The sequence below is a fragment of the Uloborus diversus genome, chromosome 10, assembly GCF_026930045.1.
Source record: "Uloborus diversus isolate 005 chromosome 10, Udiv.v.3.1, whole genome shotgun sequence".
In the NCBI taxonomy this organism is placed as follows: Eukaryota; Metazoa; Arthropoda; class Arachnida; order Araneae; family Uloboridae; genus Uloborus; species Uloborus diversus.
In genome coordinates this window covers 109,471,276-109,481,267 of record NC_072740.1, presented here as the reverse complement: position 1 = coordinate 109,481,267, position 9,992 = coordinate 109,471,276, and positions in this window count along the sequence as shown.

Sequence of the window (9,992 nt, the reverse complement as noted above, 5' to 3'; positions counted from 1 at the left end):
AGAAAAAATCGATAATGAAAAAAAAAACAAAATATCGATAAATTCTCTCGATTATCGATAGTATATTATATTTTAACCGATCTTTAAAATAAAAGATTATTCTGTTAAGATACACTTAAAAAAACACCAAATTAATTACAGTCATGTAATAAATTCTCTACTTTTTTTTACAAACTCTGTGACTGCGAAGATTGGTTTGCTCCGGGTAAAAAAAAAAAAAAAAAGAAAACATCAAATCATTAAAGTCATGGTATAAATTTTCTACTTTTTTTTTTTTTTTTTTTTACAAACTCTGTGACTGCGAAGATTGGTTCTGTAAATTTCGTGTTAATGAGACCATTAGAGATGCAAAAAAACTCGGAAATATTTGCATAATTAATAATATTACAGTAAAACCTCTGTGTATCCGGACTGACTGGTACCAAAGACAATTCGGATGCTCCGGGTAATACGGGTATATACTTTTTTTAAAAAACACTTTTCTAAAAAAAGTACATCTAAAAATTTTATTATACATTCTAAAAAAACACATGGGGACTCAAATATTAGACATCATGGTATAAATTTTCTACTTCTTTTACAAAGTCTGTGTAATAATGTTCTATGTCGTTCTGGGTAGGAACTGGAGTAGCCGGTTCAAACAATTTTGCATCATTATACGCGTCATCGATAGTCGACCATAACTCGTCAACATCGATCGGTCGATTGGAATCTTCGTCATTCGAAGATGGAGTAGCATTCGAAAAATCATCTGCCAGAGCATTCGAAGATGGAGTAGCATTCGAAAAATCATCTGCCAGAGCATTCGAAAAATCATCTGCCAGAGCACTCGAAGATGGAGTAGCACTCAAAGAACAACTCAAAAGGGCCGTTCACATGACGTTTTTCTACCTCGCATTTTCTCGCTCCGGCTCTGCAAAAACCCGGATCGAAAAATTCCTCATTCACATGTGAAAAGCTGGTTTATCCCAGAGAGCGGATTTACCCAGCATCCTTTGCGCAAATCCTAAATGGAGGAAGTAAACCGTCACAGTTGGCGCAGTGCATTCTGGGTAACAACCCGGCTTTTCTCCTACCCCCAAGCAGGAGGAAAAAAATTCCAGCATTTCCCCAGCAAATAACCGGCTTGCGGTCGAAAGCAGGGTTTTTCCTGGGTCGAAAAGCGTCATGTGAACGGCGCTAAAGTGTAAGATGCTGCCACCGCCGCCGCCGTATTCGAAACGCGAGGCTCGATCACTATAGGTAAAAAAATTACCTGGTTTTCGCCTCGTTGCTGCCGTTGTTCAGGTCGCGTCGTCGTCTCAAGTTCACTTTTAAATGCGTCGATCGTTTTTTCCCTCTCGTCATCGAATCTCGAAAGGCCAAATTTGGTCAAGATCGGTCGGCGAATGCAATCTCGATCCGAAAAAACGAGAATAGACATTTTTGGGGAGCGGTGATACAATAAATGGTTCCAGGAGGAATGGCGTACGTCTTTCCGACTTGCCAGACAAATTTCTCGAACCAAGCATAGTCAAAACTATCGAAATGTCTCTCTTGTATCACGAGTTTGTCGCCGATCAAGGAAGAGGGATTTTTCAGCACGTGATAAAAAAGCGGCACGGTTTTCAACTGGACGACGTGATATTCGTCGGCGAGCACGGACCGGTATCCGGTCGTGAAATCTCTTTTCACCAAATACGTGTTTTTATAAAAAAAAAAAAAAAAACACAACCGCTGATCGCTGTAGCGTTTCTTGTTCCTTTCGCGCAGCATTTTTTTCGCGTCTTCCGAGTAACGCGATTCCTCCATGCCGGTGGGTAGTCTCATTTTCGAAATCATCTTGCTCCAATCGCGAGGTTTCTGATAACATTGCACGAGTCCAGAATGCAGAGAACGTTCGAAATTGGCTTCCAGAAGCGAGTTTTTTTTGTCTACTCGAGCATAATAAACCATGGTGGATTTCATGAAAAAAATGAAAGGAGTCGCGGAAGATTTAAATCTTTGCGTAAACTCGGAAGGTACGACTCTCGTACCCATGGTGTCCAGGTCCAATCTTTCCAAATCGAGCACATCGTCCGGGGAAGATACGCGTCCAGCAGGAAACACGTCGTACATGACTAACGCCAGCTCCGACCCAGAACGACTGTTGCGAGCTTTTTTTTTTCATTTCATTTATATAGATGTGCGTCGGACCGGAAACAAGACGCCATTCGAGATCGTCTTCCTTCGAGAGAATTTTTTCTATTTTTATTTTCTCCCCTCTCTCTCAATGCGTGATGGGCGGTCTCTTTCCGTCCACAAACATTCGCGCCGCCAACATCATCCGGAATCGGTGACAATCATCGTCTCTACAGCTGGGACACACGCGTTCCGGAAAATATTCGTTACGTAAATCCCACATGCATTTCACTTTCACGCTAGTCATCGATTTACCGGTATCGATCACGTTGTCTCTTCAGTAAATCGTGAGTCAGACCGTCCGCGGCGACGAAAAAACCAGAAGAACATCGCAACCGTTCCACGTCGTATAGCATAAAATTGAGATCGAAAGGTCCGTCTCGACTCATATAAGCGAACCCGTTACTCACGGAGTGACCCTTTTTCGGATGAGCCGCCACGAAAGCGGGAACATTAGCAAAATAAGAGATCGGTCGTCTCTCGGCTCTCAGTCGATTTCTAAACACCCGTCTGAATTGTTCGTACGAAGTGGATTCGGAAACGTATTCCGTACTCGACGAGTGTCACGCAGGAGAGGGAGAACGATGAACTGGTTTGGCGGCGGCGGCGGCGGTCGTCGGTGGCGTAACTGGACGAAATTCAGACAATTCTTCGTTCGAAGGATGAAGTTTTATGTGATCTTCCATAGAAGTGCATTGAAAAGAGAGTCGCTTTTTTCTTTTAAAAAATTTTTCAAATAGATTAGTAAAACAGGAAACTGGAATTTGGCGGGACGATGCTTTTCAATACGCTTTCTCGGAAGCCCTTTTCGAAGTTGGGATGGTTCCTCTTGTAAAGATTTAGAGATTTTCAAACAGTTTTTTCATGCTCGTTGAATATATACATAACACTGGGTCTGTTCATAAACCCAATAACCGTGATAATAAATGATACAATACTTATTTTAATCAACGATTCTATAAACGTGTGAATATCGTTGTTGTCGACTAGTTCGTATATAACATCACGATTGAATAGTACTAAAATTATTAGAAAAACTTGAAATTGAGATTGGATAAAATCGAACATGTTTTTGTTAAACTTGAAATTGAGATTGGATAAAATCGAACATGTTTTTGTTAAACCAAACAGCGCTTTACATAATCTGCTTAAAAGAAAACGGATGAAATGAAAATTCACGAGTTAAACATTTCACCTAATATATATGATCACTCAACCAAAAAAAATAAATTTTTTTTTTTAAACTCATTTCGAATCGTCAGTCTCTGAACCACTCGACTCGTCCTCACTGTTTTCTGCTTCGTTATTTTCTTCATTGATGTTTTTTTTCTTTATCGAGTTTTGCCTTTTTACGTTTTTTTTTATTCTGATCGCTTCTGTTCCATTTCTCTCTGATCGCTTTCAAGTGACCGTCTACCCGCGACAAATAGTACTCGACGTAGTGCCTATCTTTTTCTTTCACGCCGTCCTTTTTTTCTTCGCTCAACGCTTTGCGGAGTATATTATAGACACGGGACGGGTTTCGGATGCTCCTATGCAAAAATCGAACCAGAGAAACGTGACACTCTTCGGCGGATCCTGCGGCGTCGATCTCGAAATCGAGGGGATAACGTAAATTTCCGACAAATTTACGAAAATCCGTCGTCGTGTCGTCGGAGGCGGTCCGTTTCCTTTTTTTCGACGACGTTTTGGAGAACCGATCGGGAGCGAAAAGTATTTCCAGCTCGAAATCGAAACACGAGTCCGATTTTTTCTTGTTCATGACTCCGGCACATTTCGTCAATTCACTCTTCGAGAGACGATCTCTGCCAAGTACCGTCTCGACGGCATTCCTTCCGTCGTTCGTCAAGAGAGTCTCGATTTTTTCATAAACGTCGAGCAAGAGTCGTCGACACTGGGGAGGAATTTTAAAGTCCGTCGTCGTTCCATAGACGTTCGAAAGACGAGCACCCAAGAGTCGAGCGTAACGTTCCAAGACCCGAGAATGGATGGTCCGGAGAGAAAAATAGACGTTTTCACCTCTCGCAAAACGACATTCTTTCAAAAAGGCGGCGTCCAGCGCATATTCTAGATCTAGATCCTCGGCCGACAACATGTCGATATTCGCGGCGTCGACCATCTCGTAACCTTAAGCTATGTGAGGTTTAGTTGTAAATCGAAAAGCGACGCACGAGAACAGCTTTTTTATATTAAAAAAAATTTTTTTATAATAGATCCCGACAACTTTAACAGACATGACCGAGAGAAAGGATTTAATATTAAAAAAAAAATTTTTTTTGGGCTCCTCCCCTTTTTCAAATGTGTTGGTGGTCGAAAGGTTAACTGTTGAAAAAGTCGAAAGGCTAACAGTTGGAAAAGAACAGACATGACCTAGAGAAAGGACTTCAAATTGGGATAAAAAAGGGTATAATATATTTATCTCCATCGGAATCATATTAATAATAACAATAATAATAATAATAACAATAATTAATCATTATAATAATAATAATAATAATAGTATATAAATATAGGGTAACTTTGCCCCCCTCTTATGGGTATAATATAGACAACATATTTTCGTATTCCGGGCTCATTTCAGATAAAATGAGTCCGACGAAAATAAATATATCATACCCTTTTTTCTAACAATTGTAAGACACCACTATTTACAACTGTCGTATTTAAAAAAGCGCTAACTCAGTTAGACAATAAATTTTCAAAATGTCGAAAGGTTAACTGTTGGAAAAGAACAGACATGACCGAGAGAAAGGACTTCAAATTGGTACAATAAAGGGTACAATATGTTTATCTTCATCGGACTCATAATAATAATAATAATAATAATAATAATAATAATAATAACAATAATTAATCATTATAATAATAATAGTATATAAATATAGGGTAACTTTGCCCCCCTCTTATGGGTATAATATAGACAGCATATTTTCGTATGCCGGGCTCATTTCAGATAAAATGAGTCCGACGAAAATAAATATATCATACCCTTTATTCTACCAATTGTACGACACCACTATTTACAACTGTCGTATTTAAAAAAAGCGCTAACTCAGTTACACAATAAATTTTCAAAATGTGATAACAGTTACGTTTTTTTTCGATCGACAAAATTGAAACTTTTGCTATTATTTTAGAAATTCTTAGCTTTACACTAGGAAACTAATTTTACATCTCGATACGACACCACTATTTACAACTGTCGTATTTAAAAAAGCGCTAACTCAGTTAGACAATAAATTTTCAAAATGTGATAACTGTTACGTTTTTTTTTTCGATCGACAAAATTGAAACTTTTGCTATTATTTTAGAAATTCTTAGCTTTACATTAGGAAACTAATTTTACATCTCGATACGACTCCACTATTTACAACTGTCGTATTAAAAAAAGCGCTAACTCAGTTAGACAATAAATTTTCAAAATATGATAACTGTTAGGTTTTTTTTCGATTGACAAAATTGAAACTTTTGCTATTATTTGAGAAATTCTTAGCTTTACACTAGGAAACTAATTTTCACTATTTACAACTGTCGTATTTAAAAAACCGCTAACTCAGTTAGACAATAAATTTTCAAAATATGATAATTGTTTGGTTTTTTGTCGATCGACAAATTGAAACTTTTGCCATTATTTTAGAAATTCTTAGCTTTACACTAGGAAACTAATTTTACATCTCGATACGACACCACTATTTACAACTGTCGTATAAAAACAAGCGCTAACTCAGTTAGACAATAAATTTTCAAAATGTGATAACTGTTACTTTTTTTTAGATCGACAAAATTGAAACTTTTGCTATTATTTTAGAAACTCTTACCTTTGCAGTAGGAAACTAATTTTCACTATTTACAACTGTCGTATTTAAAAAAGCGCTAACTCAGTTAGAATATAAATTTTCAAAATATGATAACTGTTACGTTTATTTCGATCGACAAAATTGAAACTTTTGCTATTATTTTAGAAACTGTTAGCTTTATACTAGGAAACTAATTTCCACTATTTACAACAGTCGTATTTAAAAAAAGCGCTAACTCAGTTAGACTATAAATTTTCAAAATGTGATAACTGTTACGTTTTTTTTCGATCGACAAAATCGAAACTTTTGCTATTATTTTTGAAACTCTTAGCTTTACAGTAGGAAACTAATTTTCTCTATTTACAACTGTCGTATTTAAAAAAAGCGCTTACTCAGTTAGACAATAAATTTTAAAAATGTGATAACTGTTACGTTTTTTTTTCGATCGACAAACTTGAAACTTTTGCGATTATTTTAGAAACTCCTAGCTTCACACTAGGAATTTAATTTTCAGTATTTACAACTGTCGTATTTAAAAAAAAGCGCTAACTCAGTTAGACAATAAATTTTCAAAATGTGATAACTGTTACGTTTTTTTTCGATCGACAAAATTGAAACTTTTGCTATTATTTTAGAAACTCTTAGCTTCACACTAGGAAACTAATTTTCACTATTTACAACTGTCGTATTTAAAAAAAGCGCTAACTCAGTTAGACAATAAATTTTCAAAATGTGATAACTGACATATCCCGACAACTTTAAGAACAGACATGACCAAAAGAAAGGATTTAAAAAAAAAAAATTTTTTTTTTTGGCTCCTTTCCTTTTTCAAATGTGTTGGTGGTCGAAAGGTTAACTGTTGAAAAAGTCGAAAAGTAACTGATGGAAAAGAACAGACATGACCTAGAGAAAGGACTTCAAATTGGGATAAAAAAGGGTATAATATATTTATATTCATCGGACGCATATTAATAATAACAATAATAATAATAATAATAATAATAACAATAATTAATCATTATAATAATAATATTATATAAATATAGGGTAACTTTGCCCCCCTCTTATGGGTATAATATAGACAGCATATTTTCGTATTCCGGGCTCATTTCAGATAAAATGAGTCCGACGAAAATAAATATATCATACCCTTTGTTATACGAATTGTACGACACCACTATTTACAACTGTCGTATTTAAAAAAAGCGCGAAACTCAGTTACACAATAAATTTTCAAAATGTGATAACTGTTACGTTTTTTTGATCGACAAAATTGAAACTTTTGCTATTATTTTAGAAACTCTTAGCTTTACACTAGGAAACTAATTTTACATCTCGATACGACACCACTATTTACAACTGTCGTATTTAAAAAAGAGCTAACTCAGTTAGACAATAAATTTTCAAAATGTGATAACTGTTACGTTTTTTTTTTCGATCGACAAAATTGAAACTTTTGCTATTATTTTAGAAATTCTTAGCTTTACACTAAGAAACTAATTTTAAATCTCGAAACGACACCACTATTTACAACTGTAGTATTTAAAAAAGCGCTAACTCAGTTAAACAATAAATTTTCAAAATATGATAACTGTCACGTTCTTTTTCGATCGACAAAATTGAAACTTTTGCTATTATTTTAGAAACTCTTAGCTTTACAGTAGGAAACTAGTTTTCACTATTTACAACTGTCGTATATAAAAAAAGCGCTTACTCAGTTAGAGAATATATTTTCAAAATGTGATAACTGTAACGTTTTTTGTCGATCGACAAAATTGAAATTTTTGCTATTATTTTAGAAACTCTTAGCTTTACACTATGAAACTAATTTTCACTATTTACAACTGTCGTATTTAGAAAAAGCGCTAACTCAGTTAGACAAAAAATTTTCAAAATAAGATAACTGTTACGCTTTTTTTTCGATCGACAAAATTGAAACTTCTGCTATTATTTTAGTAATTCTTAGCTTTACACTAAGAAACTAATTTTACATCTCGATTTGACACCACTATTTACAACTGTCGTATTTAAAAAAGCGCTAACTCAGTTAGACAATAAATTTTCAAAATATGATAACTGTCACGTTCTTTTTCGATCGACAAAATTGAAACTTTTGCTATTATTTTAGAAACTCTTAGCTTTACAGTAGGAAACTAGTTTTCACTATTTGCAACTGTCGTATTTAAAAAAAGCGCTAACTCAGTTAGAGAATAAATTTTCAAAATGTGATAACTGTTACGTTTTTTTTTTCGATCGATAAAATTGAAATTTTTGCTATTATTTTTGAAACTCTTAGCTTTACAGTAGGAAACTAATTTTCTCTATTTACAACTGTCGTATTTAAAAAAAGCGCTAACTCAGTTAGACAATAAATTTTAAAAATGTGATAACTGTTACGTTTTTTTTTTCGATCGACAAACTTGAAACTTTTGCGATTATTTTAGAAACTCCTAGCTTCACACTAGGAATTTAATTTTCACTATTTACAACTGTCGTATTTAAAATAAGCGCTAACTCAGTTAGACAAAAAATTTTCAAAATGTGATAACTGTTACGTTTTTTTTCGATCGACAAAATTGAAACTTTTGCTATTATTTTAGAAATTCTTAGCTTTACACTAGGAAACTAATTTTCACTATTTACAACTGTCGTATTTAAAAAAAGCGCTAACTCAGTTAGACAATAAATTTTCAAAATATGTTAACTGTTACGTTTTTTCGATCGACAAAATTGAAACTTTTGCTATTATTTTAGAAACTCTTAGCTTTACAGTAGGAAACTAATTTTCACTATTTACAACTGTCGTATTTAGAAAAAGCACTAACTCAGTTAGACAATAAATTTTCAAAATGTGATAACTGTTACGTTTTTTTTTCGATCGACAAAATTGAAACTTTTGCTATTATTTTAGAAACTCTTCCCTTTACAGTAGGAAACTAATTTTCACTATTTACAACTGTCGTATTTAACAAAAGCGCTAACTCAGTTAGACAATAAATTTTCAAAATGTGATAACAGTTACGTTTTTTTTTTCGATCGACAAAATTGAAACTTTTGCTATTATTTTAGAAACTCTTCCCTTTACAGTAGGAAACTAATTTTCACTATTTACAACTGTCGTATTTAAAAAAACCGCTAACTCAGTTAGACAATAAATTTTAAAAATGTGATAACTGTTACGTTTTTTTTTCGATCGACAAACTTGAAACTTTTGCTATTATTTTAGAAACTGTTAGCTTTATACTAGGAAACTAATTTTCACTATTTACAACAGTCGTATTTAAAAAAAGCGCTAACTCAGTTAGACTATAAATTTTCAAAATGTGATAACTGTTACGTTTTTTTCGATCGACAAAATTGAAACTTTTGCTATTATTTTAGAACCTCTTAGCTTTACACTAGGAAACTAATTTTCACCATTTACAACTGTCGTATTTAAAAAAAGCGCTAACTCAGTTAGACAAATAATTTTCAAAATGTGATAACTGTTACGTTTTTTTTCGATCGACAAAATTGAAACTTTTGCTATTATTTTAGAAACTGTTAGCTTTACAGTAGGAAACTAATTTTCACTATTTACAACTGTCGTATTTAACAAAAGCGCTAACTCAGTTAGACAATAAATTTTCAAAATGTGATAACAGTTACGTTTTTTTTTTCGATCGACAAAATTGAAACTTTTGCTATTATTTTAGAAATTCTTAGCTTTACACTAGGAAACTAATTTTACATCTCGATACGACACCACTATTTACAACTGTCGTATTTAAAAAAGCGCTAACTCAGTTAGACAATAAATTTTCAAAATGTGATAACTGTTACTTTTTTTTTCGATCGACAAAATTGAAACTTTTGCTATTATTTTAGAAACTCTTACCTTTACAGTAGGAAACTAATTTTCACTATTTACAACTGTCGTATTTAAAAAAAGCGCTAACTCAGTTAGAAAATAAATTTTCAAAATATGATAACTGTTACGTTTTTTTCGATCGACAAAATTGAAACTTTTGCTATTATTTTAGAAACTGTTAGCTT